The 23,673-nt window shown below is 29.9% G+C and overlaps 1 long non-coding RNA gene across 1 annotated transcript in view; it reads right to left on the reverse strand.

Annotated features, from left to right (window-relative positions):
- The window catches only part of LOC135955862 (uncharacterized), a 201,375-nt gene that overhangs the window by 115,652 nt on the left and 62,050 nt on the right, over positions 1–23,673 (reverse strand). The window contains exon 2 of the long non-coding RNA XR_010576312.1: positions 9,388–9,538. This is a non-coding gene — a long non-coding RNA (uncharacterized LOC135955862). The remainder of the gene's footprint in view (positions 1–9,387; positions 9,539–23,673) is intronic.

Here is a 23,673-nt window from a genome sequence, read left to right on the forward strand (position 1 = left end):
CTGAAATCCTCTTAGTTTTTTCCTTTCTTCTACTGTGTATCGATATTGATTTATAAACATGTATACGATAATGTTGTTGTTGTTATTTTCTCGTTCAAAGTATTGTAATCAAATACATATTAACCTAAAATGATGAACCATAAGTTACCAAATTGTCACAGATTATGGATAAATTTGTTAACAAACAATACAAATCCATAGACCTTTTGTAACCCTTAGCAAACGGCATCGGCAACAAAGAAATCTTTTATTTTATTTGAACGTGGCTGTCGTATGTATTGAAGATTATATCTCGGGAGAGATGTGGAGGTAATGTTGCTTGCAGTATGAGGGATTCGTGGAAAATGGTAAACACAAATAGAGGAATTTGTATAAAAAATACTAAAAATGAAACGGATGAAAAATTTTAACAGAAGCATAATTTTGAATACGAATTTTTATGTTAAATTTATGCAATACTAAAAAAATTATTTTTGTTTGCTTTTTATAGCCATCACCAAAATTATATTGATTTTGTTATTCCGTTTTTAGCACATCGAAATATTCCTCGTACTCCCACAAAATCAAATATACATAAGTATTTTGGGTCTTTATAAAATTCTATTTAATACGATCTAGATATGTCCGTCGATCTGACCGTCCGTTGAAGGCTCGTTAGAGCCTAAAATGCTAGAGTTCTAGTTCAGTTCTAGTTCAGTTCTAGTTTAGTTCTAGTTCAGTTCTAGTTCAGTTCTAGTTCTAGTTCTAGTTCAGTTCTAGTTCAGTTCTAGTTCAGTTCTAGTTCAGTTCTAGTTCAGTTCTAGTTCAGTTCTAGTTCAGTTCTAGTTCAGTTCTAGTTCAGTTCTAGTTCAGTTCTAGTTCAGTTCTAGTTCAGTTCTAGTTCAGTTCTAGTTCAGTTCTAGTTCAGTTCTAGTTCAGTTCTAGTTCAGTTCTAGTTCAGTTCTAGTTCAGTTCTAGTTCAGTTCTAGTTCAGTTCTAGTTCAGTTCTAGTTCAGTTCTAGTTCAGTTCTAGTTCAGTTCTAGTTCAGTTCTAGTTCAGTTCTAGTTCAGTTCTAGTTCAGTTCTAGTTCAGTTCTAGTTCAGTTCTAGTTCAGTTCTAGTTCAGTTCTAGTTCAGTTCTAGTTCAGTTCTAGTTCAGTTCTAGTTCAGTTCTAGTTCAGTTCTAGTTCAGTTCTAGTTCAGTTCTAGTTCAGTTCTAGTTCAGTTCTAGTTCAGTTCTAGTTCAGTTCTAGTTCAGTTCTAGTTCAGTTCTAGTTCAGTTCTAGTTCAGTTCTAGTTCAGTTCTAGTTCAGTTCTAGTTCAGTTCTAGTTCAGTTCTAGTTCAGTTCTAGTTCAGTTCTAGTTCAGTTCTAGTTCAGTTCTAGTTCAGTTCTAGTTCAGTTCTAGTTCAGTTCTAGTTCAGTTCTAGTTCAGTTCTAGTTCAGTTCTAGTTCAGTTCTAGTTCAGTTCTAGTTCAGTTCTAGTTCATACTTAGTGGGCCAATATATGATACATTAAACAATGTACTATAAACATAAAAATATACATAGACTTTCTTATAACATTTACAAATTCTACTGACAATAAACAAGGGTTAACATGCAGACTGACACAAACAAACACATTCAAAAGAGCGTCATATTGTGAAGCAACAAAAGAAATAAAGGATTAGTTTTCTTAACAAAACATGTACAGCCACATTTTTAAAATACAAAAACATAAAAGGAGATGGCTTCGTTATTTAAGCCTATGATTGTGTGTGTTTGGTTTTACAATTTTACAATAGCCAAAGGATATTTTGTAAATCAATAAAAGGTTAATTCTTACAAAAATAGAAATTCTAACGATATTAACTGGACTTTAGATATGATATGTAAAAAAATTTTAATGGACGAAAAGTTCAAAGTATAAGTTATAAAACAAACTTAAACACATAGACTTATACTAAGGATTTTGTTTAAATTTTAAACACGCATTTTATTACTGTTTTTTTTTTAATGTGCAAATATAAATACCATAAATCTATAACTTTGAATTTATTTACATTTTTTCCTGGCCCTAACTCTTTGTATCTAACAATTCGATAATTTTATTACAATTTTCTAGCCTTTGGTTTTATATTGTTATTATTGCTTTTGTTGTGAATGCTGCTGCTGAAATATTTTTTGTTATTGGTCAATATGTACCATTAACGTCTGTATATTTTTTGGGGAACGTGGTTCTGTGTTTGTTTTACAGTTATTTTTATGTTTATTGTATTTTATGACTTCATTTATTTGTTGGTTTATTTTTAATACAATTTTATTCACATTTAGACTAATTTCCAAAAAATAAAAGAAAACATCATGCTTTTCTTTCATCTTATAAGTTAATGTGATTGGTTTTCTTAGAATGGGACCCTATTTTCAAGTTACTCTGTTTATAGTTTTCAATTGGTTGGACAAATTTCCATTAGGATTGGGTTTAAATATTGTGTGGTGTTAAATTGTATTTTGTTCATTTATTTCGAATTATTAGCTTTTACTTTAAAAATCTACCACCATTTTGATGCACATCATAATATTTTATTGTCACTATGACTTTCGATATTTAAGTCCAATATATTTCATGTATTCATTTATCATTAATTCCTATTGTATGCTCGGATTCGAAATGTGTCTAAAGATTTTATTTATTTTTTTATTATTTGTGGATACATACATATGTATGTGTACACAATTTTTCTATTGTATTAACTTTCACACTTTTTTCCTTTTTTGCGTTTATTTACAAATCTTGTTCGATTTTTAATAGCCATGACTTTTAATGGTTTTAGTTTTCGTTTTATTGCATATAAATTACATTGTTATAACCACCATTAGAAAAGTTGGGGTATATTGATTTTGTCAATCCGTTTGCAACATATCAAAATATTCATTGCAGACACACAAAAGCATATATATGTTCAGTGTCCTTATGAAATTCATAGACGATGTAGTATGTCTGTCTGTTGAAAATACGATATAGACAAGACGAAAGGAGCTAGCTGGCTGATAACGTTTGTTTGGATTGCACATAGGCAATAGCTGTTTATGATTTCACCTAGCCCCCATACAATGTCCCCCGGGAGTTCTGTTTGAGCAGTCATAAATATGTTTATAATACGGCAATCTTTATAAAATTTTGCACAAATTAATTTTAAGAAATTACACAGTAAATTATGGGGAAAATCGGGCAAAATTTTTCCTTAATCCCGTACGAAGTCCCCTTCAGAAAATGACTTGAACATTCACAATTATCTTATAATAATTATTATAGTGATTTAATTGGACATAAACAAGTTTTATATGAACCCAATTCTTTCTACCAAGTTTTGTGAGAATCGGCCCATAATTGACCCTAACCTTCAGAAAAATATTTTATTGTCAAAAAATAATTTATATACAATAATTTAACGTTTTTAGAAATTAATCACTCTATCAAATTCTGTACAGTTCGGAACATAACTGATTCAAATCCCCATAGAAAGCCAAAACTACAACACGTTTCGGCACACACTCTTATTTTTTTGTTTTTGTTTTAAAAATCTTTTCTATTGTTGTGTTTTGTAACGTATTATTGATATGTTTGTTGTGATTATTTTAATTTTTTTTTTTTTAAATTTTTTGTGTTTTGTGTTTTAGGTTTTTATTTTTCATTTCTTTTCGTTTTATTATTGCAATTTATTTGTTTTGGATTCTAAGCCATAAAATTTCATTATTCATGGTAGAACACGTTTCAAAATTATTTTTTTTTTGGTGTAGTTTTTGTTTTCTGGTGGAAATTGCAAAGACCGATAGGCCATTTCAGTTTCCGTTTCCTTTTTCCGCTTTTGGGTTTTAAACATTTACAATTTAGTATTACTGAATTATTCTATATTTTTGAAAAAGGAAACTGCTATTAAAATTAAATTGTTTAGCTATTCCTGTTTTCGTTGAATTAGGGGTGTTATTATATGGAACGACATAGTTTTTTTTATTAATATACTTTTTATGAAATCAATATAATTACTTTCATGTGTACACACAGAAAAAGTTATTACTGAAATATTTTCAAACATGCCCACTAGGAATATAACTAATTTTGGCGAAATTTTTGGCATACCACCACGTGATGGCCAATGTTGTATAAGTAATGAAAATCATTTTTTTAGGTCATTTGGAATCAAAAATATCACGCACCAACACCGATTTCTAAAATAAACCAACATTTTTTTTCTCAAAAAAATTATATAAATAATATCATATTTTTTTTTCCAAGTGTGGGGGATACTTCCCTTATTTAAAAATTATCTTTTGAAGTATGTCCGCAGTTATTATTAAAATAAAATATATTGTATTTCAAAATAATTAAAAATATTTCATGAAAAGCTTTATTGCGTTTGGTGCGTGAACTTTTTCTACAACCGCGAAAAAATAATACCGAGGTTTTTTATATTTTTTAATGCTCTATTCGACTATGCTATGCCAATTTGCATATTTGCAAAAATTGTCAATAGTTATATCCCTAATGCCTACGTTTTAAAACAAGTTAATTTTTTTTATTTTTATTGGTTTTATTAACATTTACTATTGGTTTTTAATTTTGTTAATAACACTGATGACAAATTTTTCAATAATCTAAAACACCAATTAGTAACATACATTTTTTAAATGAATGTATGTACTTAAAATAAATACTATTTATATTGTGATACATTTGAATAATCTGTGTACATATATAAAAAAGGATGTGTGCGTAAATGTTCCGTATAGATTAAAAACGGCTATACCGATTTTGATTATTGCACGGCGGAGGCACTCAACCTCCCATTGAATTTGAACATGATAAAATCACCAACTTTCAAAATCAGCAAAATCTCCGGTATGGCCACAATCCTAAAAACGTGCAAAATTATCATCGATTTTCGTGGAACCAACCGACCGATGAAACAATGCGATTGCGATGTTGGCCTTTATTACCAGATCAATGGCCGCAGATGTGTTGAACGCATGCTTGAAATCTTATACCTTTGGAACCGATTCGAAAAATCTCGCTATCGATGAACATTCGTGTGCATTTTCTGCAAGACTCTTTTTCAAAATAACTGTTGAACATCGGAAATGGAAAAATTCCAATTGATCCCGCAACAAATAGGATTCCGTTCCCGCCGTACTTCTGCCAAATACAAATGAATATTCAAGCCGATGTAGACAAGGTAGTCCCAAGTCTTGTTGTAATGTCAACAAGCTCAATTAGCAAATTCAATTCAATGAGCAAAAATTATGCAACGGATCAAGATTGACCATCAAAAAACGTTCACTAAATTTAATTGAGCCAACAATCATCGGTGGCAGATTTAAAGGAAGACGTACTGATTCCACGTATACCGATGATTTCTAACGACTTATCATTTGAATTAAAGCTGCTCCAGCACCCGTTTAGTCTTGCCTTTGCTATAACCATTAACAAAGCACAAGGCAAACGTTGACTATTGCTGTCTTATATTTGGAAAATGCATGTTTTTCACACGGTTAATTGTATGTGGCTTGCTCCCGAGTTGGCACACCAAATAATTTATATATTTTTACTCCAAATACAAAAAACATTAAGATGAATTCATAAATATAATATCCCATTTGCTTTAAATACATACATTCGTTTTTTCAAGGGCATATCAGGGCATATGACACTGTATTTATAGATATATGCTACAACTTTGTTCTATGACCACCTCATCCGCCGTCATCTGGCTATTGATAATAAGTGTTTCAGTTTTGCCCGACACTGTATATTAAAATAGAGTTCGAGATGCAATATAAGACAGGGCCAAGATGTCACACTGGACTTTTAATTGAGCTAAAAAATATACCAGTTTATTGTTTGGAAAATAAAAATAATACGTTGGAACATGACACAACAATATATGGTACACTCAGTAGAAAATAAATTTTCAATTATACATTTCTTGTAACGTCAAACAAAAGAAAATATGAAAAAAATCAAAATCAAAGTTTGACGTTATAGCGGTAAATACTGAAAACTCTCCTAGTGATTCTACCTTCTACAGTTATTGTATCATGCATTGGAATAAAAAAAACAATAGACAAGAGCACATTCATGTTTATCACAATAAGTAAATTGTTTGTCTCTTTATACATACATATTTACCGTTATAACGGGAAAAATAAGCAAATAAAGCAGCATTACATACATTTAACATACCGCGCCTAATTGCAGGCTTACCGGTTAGAGGGTTAAGGCTTTATATAATACCAGCTTAACCCGTGCGCTTTGCTACCCCTATGGTAGTAAAATAAAAAAATGTGAAATGTCTTTATAAAAAATAAATAAATGAATACAACTAATTCCAAACAGATCATTTTTCGCCAAAATATCTAAAATAACAAAGTTAGTTCTCAAGATATTTAGAAAAAACTATTATCTTTGTACGGTAGGGGACTTACCCCCTTTTTCCGACACTTACAATTTTTGAATTAAACCTCATGCAGTGATAAGAAATTGAATCGTACCACGTTCACTAAGCCAATCCAGAAAATTTTCAGCAAACTATGTAAAATGATAAGAGACCTATTCGAAGAATTTCGCAATAGAAATACCTATGTATTTCCTTTGTATGGGAGGTGACTCTGTTCGATCCTTTCAATTTTTGACCAAACGTGATATGAAATTTATTCTTCTAAAGCTTGAAGACATTCAAGATTATAGTAGTTCAGATATTCGCAAAAAACTATTTACTTTGTATGATTAAATTTTTGTTAAATTTTTGCGTATTTATAAATGCGTCAATCATGCGAGGTGACTAGACACGTTCACTGGCAATGATATCAAACCTTGTACAGATTTGTGTAGACAACTGTATTAAGCAAAGTTACGGCAACGTTGTTAGAGATTGAGACTATAAAACAATTCGTTTTAAATAATTTAGAAAAAGTGAATAATTCATCACCATAGAACCATTTACTCATTTTAAAACCCGAATTATTGAACGACGCACAGTGGTATGAGAATAAAAAAAGAGGGAAATAAATCTGTAACTTCTAAACCCTTTTCTACGTGTCCAATAAATTAGGGAAAACTAAACAACTCGCTGAGAATTTACCTAACATAGAAATTCATAAAAAATATGTTGCCTACATAATAACATTTTTATGAATGTAAATAACAGTGCTAGGTAAATTCTCAGCGAGTTGTTAAGTTTTCCCTAATTTATTTAACACATAAAAAACATAAGGTAGACATGTTATATATTAATGGATAGAGGATTTTGTCTACTTTTCAAAAATGTATATAACTTTTGACAATTAAAAAATTCATGGAATACTTTTTTGAAAAATATGACAAAAAATGCTTTTTATTGAATTTTGCATAGATACAAATTTTTCAAATTGAAATAAAATTTTTATTTATGAATAGTTTTTAATGAAATTTCACAGTTATGTAGATTTTTCTATTTAAAATGGAAAAATAGAAACAAATTTTGAAATTTGGTATCAAGTATACCGCAATTCCCAAAAAAATCTTGAAAAATCCCAAAAATGTGATTTTTTCGGTTATCGGAACCCTTTACAAAATAATTAAGAACTTATTGGGCCATCTAAAATAGGTTACTATATTTTGATAAAGTTGAATTTTTACCGTCTGTATCAAAAATTGTAAATGTTTTTTTCATTTCAAATATTTGGCGTAAAGTTAGCTTTTCAAAAAGTGCAAATACATTCTACATCCTCTTAGAAATTTTTTAGATAACTTAAAAAGAATAAAAGTACTTTTTTCCCAAAAAAAAATAATTTTTTTATATTCTAATGCATGTAATTTTGGACTCAGTCATGATTTTTAAACAATTCTTTCTTTATTAGATATATAGATATATTGTTAATCCTATAAAAGAAAAATGTATAAAATCGGCGAATATTTGGAACCGCGGTCAAAAACTGGAGTAGGGTGGGTAAAAATGTTGAAAATTAAATTTTCAAATGCGAATATCTCCTAAGCTATAAGAGATAATTGATAATTTTATGTAGTGCTCGCCGAGGAGATTCTGTATGTGTAATTTTTTTTAAATCGGAACACAAAAGAAGAAATAGGATAATTTTAAAAATTGAACATACCCGAGGTGTCCTACTTTGGGAAACCCTGGTCTGCTCCTGGTGGGATCATGACGTCCAAATTCAAAACTTAAACTCGACTACTTGCGCATGTGAAATTTCATTCAAATCGGCGTAAGGGTTTAGAAGTTACAGATTTATTTCCCTCTTTTTTCATTCTCATACCACTGTGCGGCATTGTGAGGTCTCAAAGTTGAGCACTTCAGGCATGCAAGATTTTTAAACTCTGGAAAAGTTTTGTCATTCCGTTTGTAAGATATCGAAATATTGGTCATAGAAGCATAAATTATATATATTCTGGGTCCCCATAAGATTCTAAAACGATCTAGATATGTCCGTCCGTCTATCTGCCTGTTAAAAACACGATTGGGCCCAAACGAACGGAGCTAGGTGACAGAAAGGTTGATAAGGTTTGTTTGGTGCTGAAAATGAGAAATATCGGACCAATATTACTAGCCCCATTTGCATGGATACTGTTTGAGCCTTCATAAATATGTTGAATATGCGGCAATCCTCATTAAATTGTGCACAAATTAGTTCTAAGTACTATGAAATTATACTGTAAAGTAGAGTTTCGTGTTCGGTTTTAACCGAAACCGCGATTTTTCAAGGCCTAAAACCGAAACCGACAATTCTTCTTTGGTTTTCACTTTTAATTTATTTTCAGTAGAAAAATTAAAAAATTAGAAATGAAAAACTAACTTTTTCATTCAATGATTCAACTAATTTATCTAAAAGCAACTCAGTTAAAATATCTTAAGATTTCTTTAATTTTTTTAAATTATATTACAATAATTGCTTCAGATGATGTAGCAGGCTACCTTTTGCAATCTAGGCAAGGCAACCTGTTAATAAATAATGACACAAACTCATTTAAAAATATTGATCGTACGAGTATTTCCTGACAATTAAACTTCAAATGACTGCTTATTATTATCAAATATCTTATAAAAGTATGGAGGACTAGCTGGCCCGGTAGAAGAAAGAGAACCAATTTTCCTTTATTCTCTTGCATTTTAAACTTGTATAGCATTTCATATATGATTAACTGATTTTGTTTCTATAACATTAATATTTAACAAATTATCTCAAAACCGAAATAAAACCGAAACCGATCGGTTTTCAATTTTTTAAAACCGAAACCGCGGTTCTTGCGAACTCTATGACCATGATGTTATTCTACTCCACTCCTTATTTAATATTCAATAAATAAAAAATATTGAACAACAATTACAGAGAAATATGTACAATAAAATTTGCGAACAATAGATGAAGTACTTACGCTTATGAAAAATAGTACCATCAGCATTCGGCAAGCGGGGAAGAGCAAACAACTTAATGCCAACGTTAAAATAAACGAATTTGCATAAAAATCATGTTGTTCTTACAAAATTCGCGTACCGACGACAATCACAGTTTGAATGAAATGTTTTCTGAAAATAGAACAAACAAATAAAAGAAATAAATGTCATTTGCTTTTGCTGTCGTTTTCATTTTTGCTGTTGTAGTCTCATTTATAATGTAAGTCTGTGTGATTAAATTGAATGCGAGTTAAAATAATGTTTGATTCTACATTATTTATCAACATCAACATTAGTTTAAGGATTGATTCTATCAAAAATGATGACTTTCTTGATGTAGATATTAGTACATATTTAATTCTATACCACTACAAATTGTTCTGATTTAAAACAATGATATTCATATTTATAAGAAATGCTGTCTGATAAATACACCTTTTACAAGTAAGAAAGTAGTCAGTACATTTCGACCATAAAAATAGGTGGCAAAACTTGTGTATACATATATGAAACTAATTTGTGTTGAATTTTATTTGTATACCAACATTTTTAAGAGTTTTAAGCTCGTTAAAGTAGGAGCTAAGTATGTATAACTAATTATGGACCGACAACCATGAAATTAGGTGACACGATTTGCGTATATATGATTATTTGAGTTGAGTTTTATTTGAATATGGTAAAATATGGACCGAGGTGTGCTGAATTTTGTATAGGGATATGATTATAATTAAGATATTTATGATTCTGACCAATTTCCATAGAATTCGTCCTTGGGGCAATAAAAAATGTTGTGCCTAATCGACCCAGTAATTGATCCAGATAAGATTGGTAATACTTTAATAATTTTTTTTAAGAATTACAATAGATACATATTTGGCTTTTTATGGTAAACAAATTTATACACATTTTAAAATAAAACTGTTTATAATCATCTTCTCGGTGTAGGGTATTATATGGTCGGGATTGACCGACTATACTTTCTTACTTGTTTTTTATTAAATTTTACATTTGTTGGTTTTTCTCGTACATTTCCCCAATCTTTCCCTTTTCTTTGGGGGATGAGATAAAAAGAGAAAGTTGATGCTGGTTAATGTTTTTCAAATACACTTAACTGATTTTCAGAAAATCGCAAAAAAAATAAAAAAAATTATCTCGTGCTCATCTTCATCATCATTGTCATGTACTACTTACAATGTTAACACATACATAGGTGGTTCGATTTGTAAGGACAACATTTTTTGATATTCTACCATCGATTTTTCGATAGCTTTTGACATGAGAAAAAAATCCACTTTGACATATCAAAAAAATCATTTTCGGCGCCTCGAAATTTCAGAAAAAACCCAAAAAAAAAATTTATATATCGTAGTGGAACTTTTTTTCTCATGTTAAAAGCTATCGAAAAATCGATGGCACAATATCTATTGCTAAATCGACCCACCCTAGCATACATACACACACACACATTTAGAGGACTTTAATGTTTGTTAAAGCAACTATGATACTTATCAAATGGAAGGATGTATGTATGTCTGGTTGGCTGCTTGATTGTTGGGTAGTATGTTACAGCTAACTAAATATATAGATTTGATGATTGTAGTTTGGTGTTGAAAGATCTTTAGCATTGGTAACAGAGATGGTTTTTGAATTATTTTGTACATATAAAAGTTTTTCGATAAAAATGTAAATTTGTTATTTTATGTCATTTTTCCGTACTACATTATTTTATAGAATATAAAATTTGAACTAAAGCCATGATGTTTGTTGTTAGGTTATTTTCTACTTGTTTAAAAATCCTTTTGCTATGAGTTAGGGTTTCCATTATTGTTTCAAATGTCAATGTTTTCATATATAGCAGAACATACATATAAAATTTGTATTATTAAATTTTATTTGTTTTATATCATGATAGAAGTATAATACAATAAAGCTAATAAATTACCCGTCTTTTTTAAATCTTTGAGAAATATAATGAAAAATAAGTGCAGCTAATGAAGCACTGATAGTGATATATTTCAGGAATAACTTTTTTATATTTTTTCTTCTGAGAAGTTTACATTACTATACTAAATTCGAATGCCTCTAACTCTGTAAAAAGTACCCGAAGAAGTAGACTTTGTTAACGCTGTGCAAATTAAATTGATATGGCACATCTATTAGGGTATTCAATTAATCGGGTTTCTGATTTAATCGGTTAATCGAGCAAATAATTAATCGAGGTTTAGATTTATTTGGTTAATAATCGGTTAACTTAAAACTATTCGATTAACCGAATAATTTCTATTTTCATTTTAAATTGAAAATACAATAACGAATTTTGTGTACAAAAACATAAAAACTGCAAATATGGTATTTGAGATAATTTTTGTAAACATATCGCCTATATGCTGCAACAACGTCATAACTCAAAATCCATGTTTTATGAACTGAGTAATACAAAACAAGCGCTGTTCTTTAATATAGTTTCATCAGTTTTCAAAAAAGTCAATTATTTTTTGTGTGAGAGTGTTTTTTTTTTTTGTTGTAAACATCAGAATTAAAATTTATGTTTTCTCGTATATTTGATAAGTAAAAATTTGGTTAAATACAGATTAGAAAGATATTAACATCTAGGAATAAAGAATATTCCTTTTTGGATTGTTTTAGATTTTGATTAATTTAATAGTTTCGTTTAGTTATGATAAAAGACTCATTTCAAAAAAAATTTCGTCTATACATATACAGTGTGAGACAAAAATGTGTAAATGATGGTCATATATTTACACTTTGTGACACCATTTTTAAAGTGCAATGTTTATAAAGAAACGTTTTGTGTTTTTTTAAACAATATTTATTAAGGATATTTTAGGACTAAATAAATAAAATATTTCCTTAATTATACTCCAGTAATCTAAAAAAAATAACTGCAACCCATTTACACACTTTTGGCGCAGATTACTAAAGTAACTTTTTTAGTACTTCGAATAACCTGCTTTCGCGTCAATGACAGCCTGAATTCTGGAGGGCATACTCTCCACCAGTTTGCGACACTCTTCTTGCATTATAGATCCCTAGATATCATGGGAGCGCTCCTAGAGCTGAGTTGTTTTTCTAAATGCATTTTGATAATTATAAACGCGACGTTTTAGAATTCGCACCAAATTCTCAATCGGATTTAAATTCTGAGATTGTGGGAGTCAATCTAGCAATGTAATTTTGGCGGTTTTTAAAAAATTAAGGGTCTTTTTAGACTTATGTTTGTTGTCGTTATCTTGTAGTATCACAGTGTTTTCAATTTGTCCACGCCAATCATTCAGACTATCCACATCTGTTGTCTTGATAATGTCTATATACATTTCTGCATTCATATTACTACCAATTTTATGAAGTTTTCCTACACCTTTCGCAGAAAAAAAACCACAAAATGGCAATATTCCACCACCATATTTCATAGTCGTCATAAAATCACGGTCTTTTAATGGCGCATTTCGTTTTTGGTAGTCATATTTTGGTCCATCAGTTCCAAAATGGTTAATTTTCGATTCATCTGTACAGATAACTTTTTCCCAATCATCAAAGGTCCATTTCTTAAAAAAATTTACAAATGTTAGTCGAAGAGACTTGTGTCTTTCAATTAAACGAGGTTTTTTAACAATCTTTATTGCATAAAAACCACATCTTTTGATTTATCTGAGATGCACGTTTTGAAATCTTAATTTGGTAGCATGAAGATAGTTTTGGTTGTACCTCACGGGGACTATTTTCTTCTCCTGATGCAACTAGACGTTATACAGTGAGACCATCTTTTAACAATAGAATTGAATTCCGTCCACAAATTGGTGCTGGAAAAGCCAAACCACATATATTCGCTATGTTCTCAACAGATTAAAAGAAATATTGAATTTGGTGGATATTTTTCGATAGGATATCCCATTTTTCAGCTGCTCGGTAACAGAATTTGCAACTTCGGAGATAATCTTCTTCATATTCAATATTCCTTAAAGAATTTTAAATTGTTAACTAGTAACATGTTTTAACTAACTGTCATTAATGAAATTGATTAAAATTGTTCTTTTTCTAAATAATAATAACAAGTTTATTTAACTTTAAAGAAAATGCGACAAAATTGTGTAATTCAGTTTTTAACTTTTTGATATCCTGGTATTTAAATGCCATTACTTGACATTAATTTTTTTGTATTGCTATACTTCACTAATCATGATCTTCATATTGTGTAAAAAATATTGTCAGATTGGTAAATGTTGAGCATAAAAATTCAAATTATAGATATTTCCAAATTTATTTACACATTTGTGTCTCGTACTGTATGTAGATACAAACAAAGTTTCAAATACATGTAAATTAAATATGTCAGTTGTTATACATACTTACTAATCATGTTTATTGGATGTTCAAAAAATATCTAATTTTAATTTGAAATTTGTATTTGAATTGAAACAGAAAAATAAAAAAAAAAATTTTAAAGTGCAAAAAAAGGAATTTCGGTTAATCGACGCAAATTAATCGGTTTATTTGTTATTTGAAAATCGGCAATTTCAAATTATTCGAACAGTTAACCGTCCAAAATTAATCGGTTAACCGATCTAACATCTACACAAATAAATCAAGTAGTTCCAAAAACACAAAAAGTTTGGAGTTTGTGAACCATAAGTTTCTACACAGAGAAACCAGATTCGTTGTAGTAACCGAATATGTCGTCAATCGAATTATGTCGGTTCGATTACCATTAGCGAGTAATTTCATTTGTGTTACTGAACATACCAAAATATTTATAAAACCAATACGGTGAAATGAACTGTCAGTAAGAGTTTTCTGTTATGTCAGTATAATTACAAATTATTGAATTTTGTAATGCTTCTATTTACAAAAAATCAAATAAATACATTAATATTTATGAGGATTTATTTAACGAAAAAATATTTTCCTTTTTTGAATAAAAAATAAAAAAATTATCTCCAAACTTTACCGCGTTTTGTGGGTGTACTTTTTTGACAACCGCGTAAAAGTAATCCCATTTTTAAATAACTTTCAATGGTCTATTCGATTAAGCTATGGCCATTTTGATATTTGCAGAAAATGTAAAAAAGTTATAGCCCTAATGTACATACATACATGTTCACTAGGGTGGTTTTATAAAATCGATATCCGATTTTTTATAGATGCTCCCGTCTAGAATTGTGCCATTTAGTGTAAAAATACGATTGTTAAAGTTTTAGCTCAATTTACCTCACATTTACCTCATTTTTCCCTCACATATTTTCTCAACTATTCTGGCATCTCTTGAACTTTCCGCCATCTGGCATCTACTAGTTAATTTTTCATTACTAATCATATATTACAGCAGAAAGTAAAAATCTGGGAATCCCAATTTTGGTTTTGACTTGTCGCTTGTAATGGTACTTACAGAGAAAAAAACTGAACACCATTTTAATAATACAGTACTTTGTATTATGATCAGTGTTTCATAATCTATAATTCAAAATCAAATTGATTGACACAGTGTATATTTGTTTGAACATTTTTCAAATACATGATACAAAAATACACTTCACTCTCACATTATTATTTGGAATGTGTAATATGTATTTGTTGAATAAGAAAATAAGAAATGATTTTAATTGTATTTTTTAACTGCTTATTTATTTACAGTTTAGTAATTATAATTTTGAATTGAAATATAGTCACTGAACGCATAAAGTATAGTTTTGTTCTTTAACAATTACACTATACAACAAAATCAAATTTTTTCCAATATTACAAGGTCCGACCAATAAATTTTGATAGAGGATAAAAAAAAAAAGACACGTGTATCGGCGTTTTGAAAGTTTACATATGAATTTCATTTGAGGGCGGGTTAACCCTTTAATGCCCACAGCGATCTAGACTATATAAATCAATGAAATTTTGAACAGCAATTTACCTTAGCTTAATGAACCTATTTTAATAAAAAAAATTTTTCCATTTGTCCTAGATTGGGTTTTGGGGGCTGTTACATATACGTAACAGTGGGCAGTACATACAATTTTTGGGCCTAGCATTTTTCAAAATAAAACGTATATTTATTATAAACAAAACTTAACAAAAACTTCCATTTATTACATAAAAGATAACATAAAACATTTTTTTTTAATTTAATGTGTTTTACACAATAAAAATAATAAAAAATACAGAAAATAATAAAAAATAAATAAACAAATATAGTAATTCATAAAATTTTTTTAATGTTATTTAGTTTGTTGTTAGAAAATAGTGGTATTTTTCAAAGCATTTGATACACAAACCAACATTACATTTCTTGCACATGGAAGTTGGATGAGACAAGCAGTTCAAACCTGCACAACGACGTCTTTTTTTGTCCTTTGTTTCGACGACAAAGTGATTTACCCCATCATATCTGGTTGAATACTCTTGTTCATCTGTAGCTAAACGACGATAACTCTGAGGTGGTTTGTTACTGCCATAAGATTTGCAATACCGAGTTGCTATTGATCGGCGAAAACTCAACTGGGACATGCTTCCACCTGCCTTGCGATGTAGAATCCAAGCATTTTGTATTGAAACATCTACTAACCATGTAAATATTGAAAACCACCATTTCTTTCCTCGCGCCCCAATTCTATATGCATTTACATTTTGATCCATTCTATCAGTTCCACCCATATTTTTATTATATTCGTTTATAGCATGTGGTAAGGGAACCATAATTCTTTTCTTATGCGTTCGGGAAAATCTGGCTATTTTGGTGATAGGTACCTTCCCATGAATAGTGGACGCTACAGATACAACTGCATTGTCAACCCATTTGGTAATTTTTATAGCAGGAGATACCATTTTTATACTTTCAATATGACCACGCTGTTGTTTTTTTAATACATCTTTTAAAGGTAAAGGACATGATTTGGGTATGCAATTTTCTCGGATTGTTCCAGTTCCATGGTAACCGCGTTGCTTTAGACCAACCAAAGCGTTAACTGTCGTGAATAAATTGTCAAAATGAATTGAAAATTCAAGTTGCTTAACATTTTCATCAAATTCATCCAGCATACAAAACAATGGAGTTATATTTTTCCCATACCTGGTGTAATATTCAGGCTTTAAACGGGGATTTGATCCTTGATACATTTCAAAATTTATTAAGTATCCCAGCGGAGTATTTAAACTCCACATTTTGTAACCGAAACGAAGGGGTTTTCCTCTTATGAATTGTTTGCAGCTGTGACGACCATAATATTCAATCATTGATTCATCATAAGATAGACATTGTTCAGGATGAAAGTGCTTCAAGAAACGTGTTTTTAAAGCATCTGTATATGGTCGTAGTTTCCAGATTTTATCGTCTCCTTGTTGTTTTGCATTATCAATAAAATGTATATTACGAAATATTGTATCAAAGCGATTTCTACGCATAGAATCCGAAACCAATTCATTTTTAAGATCGCTTTCATTTGTCCAATAATCTCTCTTTGAAGGAACTGAAGCATAACCTGTAACAATCAGGATTCCAAGAAAAACTCGCATTTCATTCATCGATATTTTTGGGTTCTCTTGTCCACTATATACTGCATAACTGTTACTTTCATTGCATAGCATTTGTACCAACTCATCGTCAAAAAACTTCTCAAATTGCACGTAGGGTGGTAAGTCAGTGCAATCAGAAAAGTCGGGTTCAGGGAATATACGTTGACACCATACATCCTCATCTTCCACCCACTGAATAGTTTCACTTTGTAATCTTTTGGCATACTTTGATTTTTTACATTTTGATGGTCTTGGTTTCTTTGTAGAACCTGAGGCAGAGTCAAAATGCTGCACACGAGGTACCTTAGATGGGGTCTTTATCTTATTTTCCACTGCTTTTCTTTTAGGCGATTCTGCAGATGATTTTACACTCAACGGTGTAGTTGCATTAGATCTAAGGCAATCAATATTTAAATTATCAGAAGAGTTATTTATAACATCTTGCAATGTCTGCTCTAGCAATACATTTTCCATGTCTTCCGCGTTTTCCTGATCATCATCGCCACATGATCCCGACTTCCGAATTGTAATTTCGCATGGTTGTATAAGTAGAGCTTTGGGCAAATTTTGCGGGAGTCCACCACCATCTTCATCTCCAGAGTCTTCATCAGACGGCAAATAGTTAGCTCTCGGCGGCTCTATGACCACTTGTTCAATAATATTTTCCTGGCTATCATCTGACAAAAGCTCCTCAAGATATTGTGTGGCTTCTTCCAATGTTAAATACCCGTATCTAAAAAAAAAAATACTCTAAAAGTAAAACTAATGCCAAATATGTTGATATTTGTTCATATTTGTAACGTAAAAAAAGTGGTCCAAAAATAACTGAGTGCTGCCCAGTGTTACAAATACGTAACACCTGCTTTCTTCACTTTCTACCGTACACTATATAACTCAAATATTTTTTTTTACACTTAAATAATATAATTTGATATGTTTTCTTTAAGTATGCATATAATAATTATGTATAAAATAATATATATATATAAAATTAACTATCTTACCTTCTTCGTGTCGTCATAATTCACTTTTTTCAAGCTTTCAAAAAACACACTTTACAAAACAACCTTACACAACCACAAGAAGAGTAGAACTAACGAAATAATCAGTTATTGCTGCAGAAGGAACATTAAAACACAAAATAAACATGAATACACATTTGTATATTATTTATTAAGTTGACAATTTAGTTAAATATTGATGAATGTCAGTGTTACGTATATGTTACAGTGGGCGGTATTGGGTTAAAGTTTTCCAACTCTGGCACATTCTTATTGTAAATCGTCATAAGAAACCATGTGATCCTTACACTTTAGGTATAAAATGTGTTCCGCAAAGTTATGTAAAATGTTACGGAGAATATTTTTGTAGAATATGTTAACCCTCTAAGTCCTCAAGGCATGGGTCGTTTTTGTCCTTCTTTTAAAAAAGTGCAAAAACCACCATTAAAACAGGGATTTAAGGGGTTAAACTGTACTGCAAAAAAATTTAAGAATTTGGATAGGAAGTTTTCATTAATAAAAGTTTTTTTAGCTCTAGGCAATTCCACTTCATTACCATACAATGTCCAGCATATTTCAGCTATAAGCGTTTTTCAATGGGTGCGCATGTTAAATTTTTGGGGTACTTTAAAATAAAATTCTTAATAAATGCGAAATTAACCCTAAGCTCTCTTTTGTCATGCTTGATACCATAGAGAATTGTACGAAGAATTCATATGTCTGATACAACAAGTTGTTGTCAACAACAAAATACTTTGACTAACATGTATTTTGTTTTTGCAAGAGTTTGGTTTTTGACAACAGACATAGGTTTTTGAAAGTAAATGTAGGGTATTTCATGAAATCGATGTCTTCCGAACGGGTTAGTTGTATTGGATAGTAATTCAGACACAATTTTTCAACAAGATCGGTCGAGAACTTTCTGAGTTAGAGGGAGTCAAAACTTGATATTTTGGCCAAGCAGATGTTTTTCCTCATCCATGAAGCTATTTCTTCAATCTTTCGAAAAAAAATTAAAAAAAATTTTTTTTAATTTTTTTTAGAAATCAAAAACTTTTTTGACTTTTTTTCAAAATGGGCCATTTTTTCTCAAAAGAAAGCTTGGATATTTTCCTTGAAGACCTTTCTAGTCGCTTAGTTGGATGCGAGTTCGATATCTTTCAAAATAATTTTTTTGTAATTCAAAACAGAGAATTTTTGACGTGAAAGGATTTCACGTGAAAGTAGCAAATTTTTGTGTTTTAAAAAACTCATGAAAAATCGAAAACGGCTGACCTTGTTAAGGTTTATTACTTTGTCGCAAAGCCGCATATAATGACAACAAAATGAGATATCGAAGGTAAAAATCGATTGATTCTTTTCGAATTTATTCACAATTAAATGAATTCCCTCATTTTCACAAAATTTAAAATTTTTGTTCGATATACATACATAAATGTTCTTCTTAGTTAATGTTCTTCTTTCGATTGACTGAATGTTTAAAATATTTTGCCCTGCTATGTACAAATGTTCACATATTTATTGCGTTTTAATCGGCTTAGTAGTTTCGGAGTTATAATAACAAATTGAAGCAAAAAATATATTTTTTACGTGAAAAATGTGATTTTTTTTTGTTTTATAAAAATCATGAAAAATCGAAATCGGCAGAAATTTTTCAGATTTATTGCATTATCGAAAAGCCACATGTAATAGGAAATAAATGAGATATTGATCATAAAAATCGATGGATTACTTTCGAATTTAATCACAATTAAGTGAATTTGCTTATTTTCAGAAAATTGTGTGTGCGTACAAGCGTGTACTTTGAGTGTACATTTTACATGTGCTTTGTTTTTGTTAAAATGTTTGTTACAATAACTTCAATTTGTTATTATAACTCCGAAATAACTCAGCCGGTTAAAACGCAATATATAATCGTGTTAAAGGTTATGTAAATTTTAACCTTTCTAAGTTTACTTCAGTTATCATAAATTATGTGGAGAGACATCTAAAAAAATTCACAATTTTAGAAAAAAAAATTTTAAAAAAAATCTATGCATAGAATTGAAAAATTTTACCATTTTTGTACTTAGGTAACCATGGTGAATCAAATCTGACCTGTGTTATTATTTAGATTGTTTCCACATAGACTTTTATTTAACATAAAAATTTAATTTCTCAAGAGAAACCCTACAAATTCATCGAAATCTACAGATTTATAAATATCGTAAAAAAAGCAGCCTGTAATGTGAGCTTAATTTTGTTGAACTTTTGTGAAAACTATGAATACATTAATCTAATAATTTCCTTAAAAATCCACTATATTTTCAATACATATAACCAGCATAAAATGGAGGGTAAGAGGAGAAGTCTTTGAGTGCGTGAATGTCATTGAATTTATTAACTACGCCAGTATATTTGTATGTGTTTTGAGCCATAATAATAATAATCAACATTTTTGTAAAGCAACAAAAGTAACAAAACAAAAAATTATCATAATACGAGTAATTTTTTTCTGTATTGAAAAAGTTGTTGTCATTTATTATTTATAGTTAATCGTTTTGTAGTTTACAAATCCATTCACATACACAAGAAGTGGAAAGTGATTACACATAAATTTGTTTCCATGATTCTATATACATTCATTGTATAGTTATTGTTTTGTTTTTGCTTTTTTTTAGTTTTCAAACCATAATGAGTTTCAGTTTCAACAAAGTTTTGTAAAACAATTCAAATGTTATGGATGTCTTTCGCTTAGAACATTGATAATGATGTTGATTATGATTGAACTAAACATGTAATAATTTTCTGTATGTACAGCATATAAAAAAAAAACTTTTACCAAACTCTATAAACATTTTTATGTAGTTATTTTTTGAAATTACATTTTTATAAAGTTGAAAATATATAATATTTATTTGAAAAGTATGAGTTTTATGCTTAACTTAAATCCGTTTTGCATATTTAGTTCGCATTATTTTGTATGTTTATCGTATAGTAAAATATAGATTGTAAGCCAATTTTTGGGTCAATTATAATAACAAACTGAAAGCACGTAGAGGAAATGATTGACGTAATGGCGTCACAGGGGCTTACGATTTAAATTATGCATACATAACGTGTTTGAAATTATGAAAAAAATTTAATTTTAATAAACTTTGAAAGATTTAGTTTCTGAAACCAAATAATTAGGGGCACATTTAAATTGTAAAACAATTTTTGCAAGTTTTAGTTTATTAAACTAAAATAATGCAAAATTATATTACGACCAAATTTTTAACATTAACTACTTTATATAGCGAATGTTCAAATCAATTAATGCTCGAATGTTGAGAACAAAATCAAACGAAGGATACAATTTTTAACATTGACAATTATTGCAAGCTATCAAAAATGTTTAGATCACTCAAGAATGATGTTTTTTCCATGGTGGAAATGTAATTTTAATGTTGGTTTCTTGACCAGAGAAAAAAAATATTCCAATGAAGTAATTGAATTTCTTTTAAACCAGAGCCACAGGAATACAAAAAGGCATTATAATGGTCGATTTGATTGGATATCAAAACCAACATAATCAAAACAACATTCGGTGTATTAGTGTAGCTCTTCAACTAAAAAATTTCAAACAATTATAGTTGAGCACAATCTAACTCTAAGCTAAAGATTAAGCCATCACGTGCACAAAGTAAAATTGTGTGCGCATTTTGGAAATCTGACTTCACGCAACCTGTGTTTCTATTGGCTAATAGTCAAGTCAGTTTAATCCAAAGGTTGCAAACTCTCACACAATACATGAAATTGTTAGCAAGAAATTGTAATTTTCACCTATGGATAGACTTGGCATCCCATAAAAAGGAACACTTACGTCATATAACGGGAAATCATGCGCATGACGTAATCTTAAGTTTATCATTCTTGGGAATGGCCTGTATGTCATGAATTCCAACGAAGACCAAGAAAAAACTCAAAGTTTTTTACTTTGGTCTTCGGATTTTGACAATATTCGGTAAGATATTCGCCCAACCGAGAGTATTATTCGCAGTGTGGTGGATCAAAAAATATTGTTGAATTTAGGACGATACCAATCAACATGAAAGGTCACTGTTTGGTATGAATTTTGAGCTGGCGGCGTCAGCGGTCCATATTCCATTTAGAACAACATTGGCCAGGCCATCATGCTCAAGGTCTAGCGCTCAAGGTTGATGATTATCAAGTTCTTTTGGCCTGATTTGGATGATATTGACACCAATGATATGTTGCTTCAACATGAAGGCGATACATGCCACACACCTAATGCCACATTGGTCATTCTGCACGCTTGGAGTTGATTTGAACTGGCCACCGAGATCATGCGATTTGACCCCGTTAAACTTTTCTTATGGGGTTTTCTTAAATCGCAGGTCCATGCGAATAATCCACAAACCATCTCTAAAAAGAACTTGAATTTGCCATCGTTTAAATTCATTTAGCCTCATTTATGGACACGAGTCATGGAAATTTTCCCTGTTGGGAAACAGTAAATGTTCCATATCCCAAAAAATCACATATAAGATTCAAACGTACTTCTTCTAAACTGTGATTATTAGTAATTATAAATCATACCAAATAATTAATAAAATTAAATTAACAGATTTCAGTAATATTTAAAATCAAGTATTTTAGACCATTTTTTAACTATCGTGTAATATTTCTGAAAAGGAATTTAGTTTTAAAAACAAAATACACTAAGTCAACTTTATTGAAAGAAGGTATTTGCATCAAGTTCTATCATCACTAAGTTCTTAATGCATCATCAGCGAAATTTAGCCTAAATTTCTAGAATTATGCTGAATTTAATTGTTAAAAGTTTCATTATGTGCAATTGAATGAAAAGCTTTTTAGTAAAACTCATTGTCCTCCACTATTTAGAATCATTGTTATTAATTTATAGAAAGGGATTTGCAGTTAAGGTTTCAAATCAGACCAAATGTTTAATGTGTGTGCTAGGCTGGGTCGATTTTTATGGACGATCAAAAAGTAAAAAATCGTATAGCAGAAACGCAATCTACGGAAAATTCTAAGAAAGTTTCATCAAGAAACTATATCTTGCGCATTTCGTCTTTTATCCAATAAAGAAAAAACTATTAAAAAAAATATATATGTATATACTGAAATATCATTTTAGATCTATGGATTCTTGGAGAAAATTTCTTAGAATTTTCCGTAGAATGCGTTTCTGCTATACGATTTTTCGCAAAAAAAATCGACCCACCTTAGTGTGTACAATGAATACAAAAATTCATTAAAACATGAGATTTATTGATTTTAGTGCCAAATTTTAAAAAAACTGTTAACCGCGTGATATAAGTCGGATAAACCAGATAACCGAAAATCGAAATTTTAAATTAACAGGTTGGCAAAAAACCGAAATTTCGTAGAAAAACCGGGTTATTCAATTTGTTGATATATGTAAGTATCAACTGGGGTTAACTATTTATATTTGGCATATTTCATTTAATTGTTCAGTATAAAAACCACTATTGATTTTCTAAATACATACTAACTAGTCAATTATAAGCTCACACATATGTACGTGTGAATGAATACTTTAATTTACAAAATACAGACATTAACCAATTTGCTCAAGGGCATAACACAAACGAAATGTCAGGAAATTCTCTTAAAAGCAACAAAAACAAACAGACAAAACAATTTTTCTTTTACGCCTTGTAGATCGTAAATAAATGTTAAACATGTTCAAAGAAATGTTTTATTTGTAAGAATAAAGAA

This window comes from Calliphora vicina, chromosome 1, assembly GCF_958450345.1.
Source record: "Calliphora vicina chromosome 1, idCalVici1.1, whole genome shotgun sequence".
Classification (NCBI taxonomy): Eukaryota; Metazoa; Arthropoda; class Insecta; order Diptera; family Calliphoridae; genus Calliphora; species Calliphora vicina.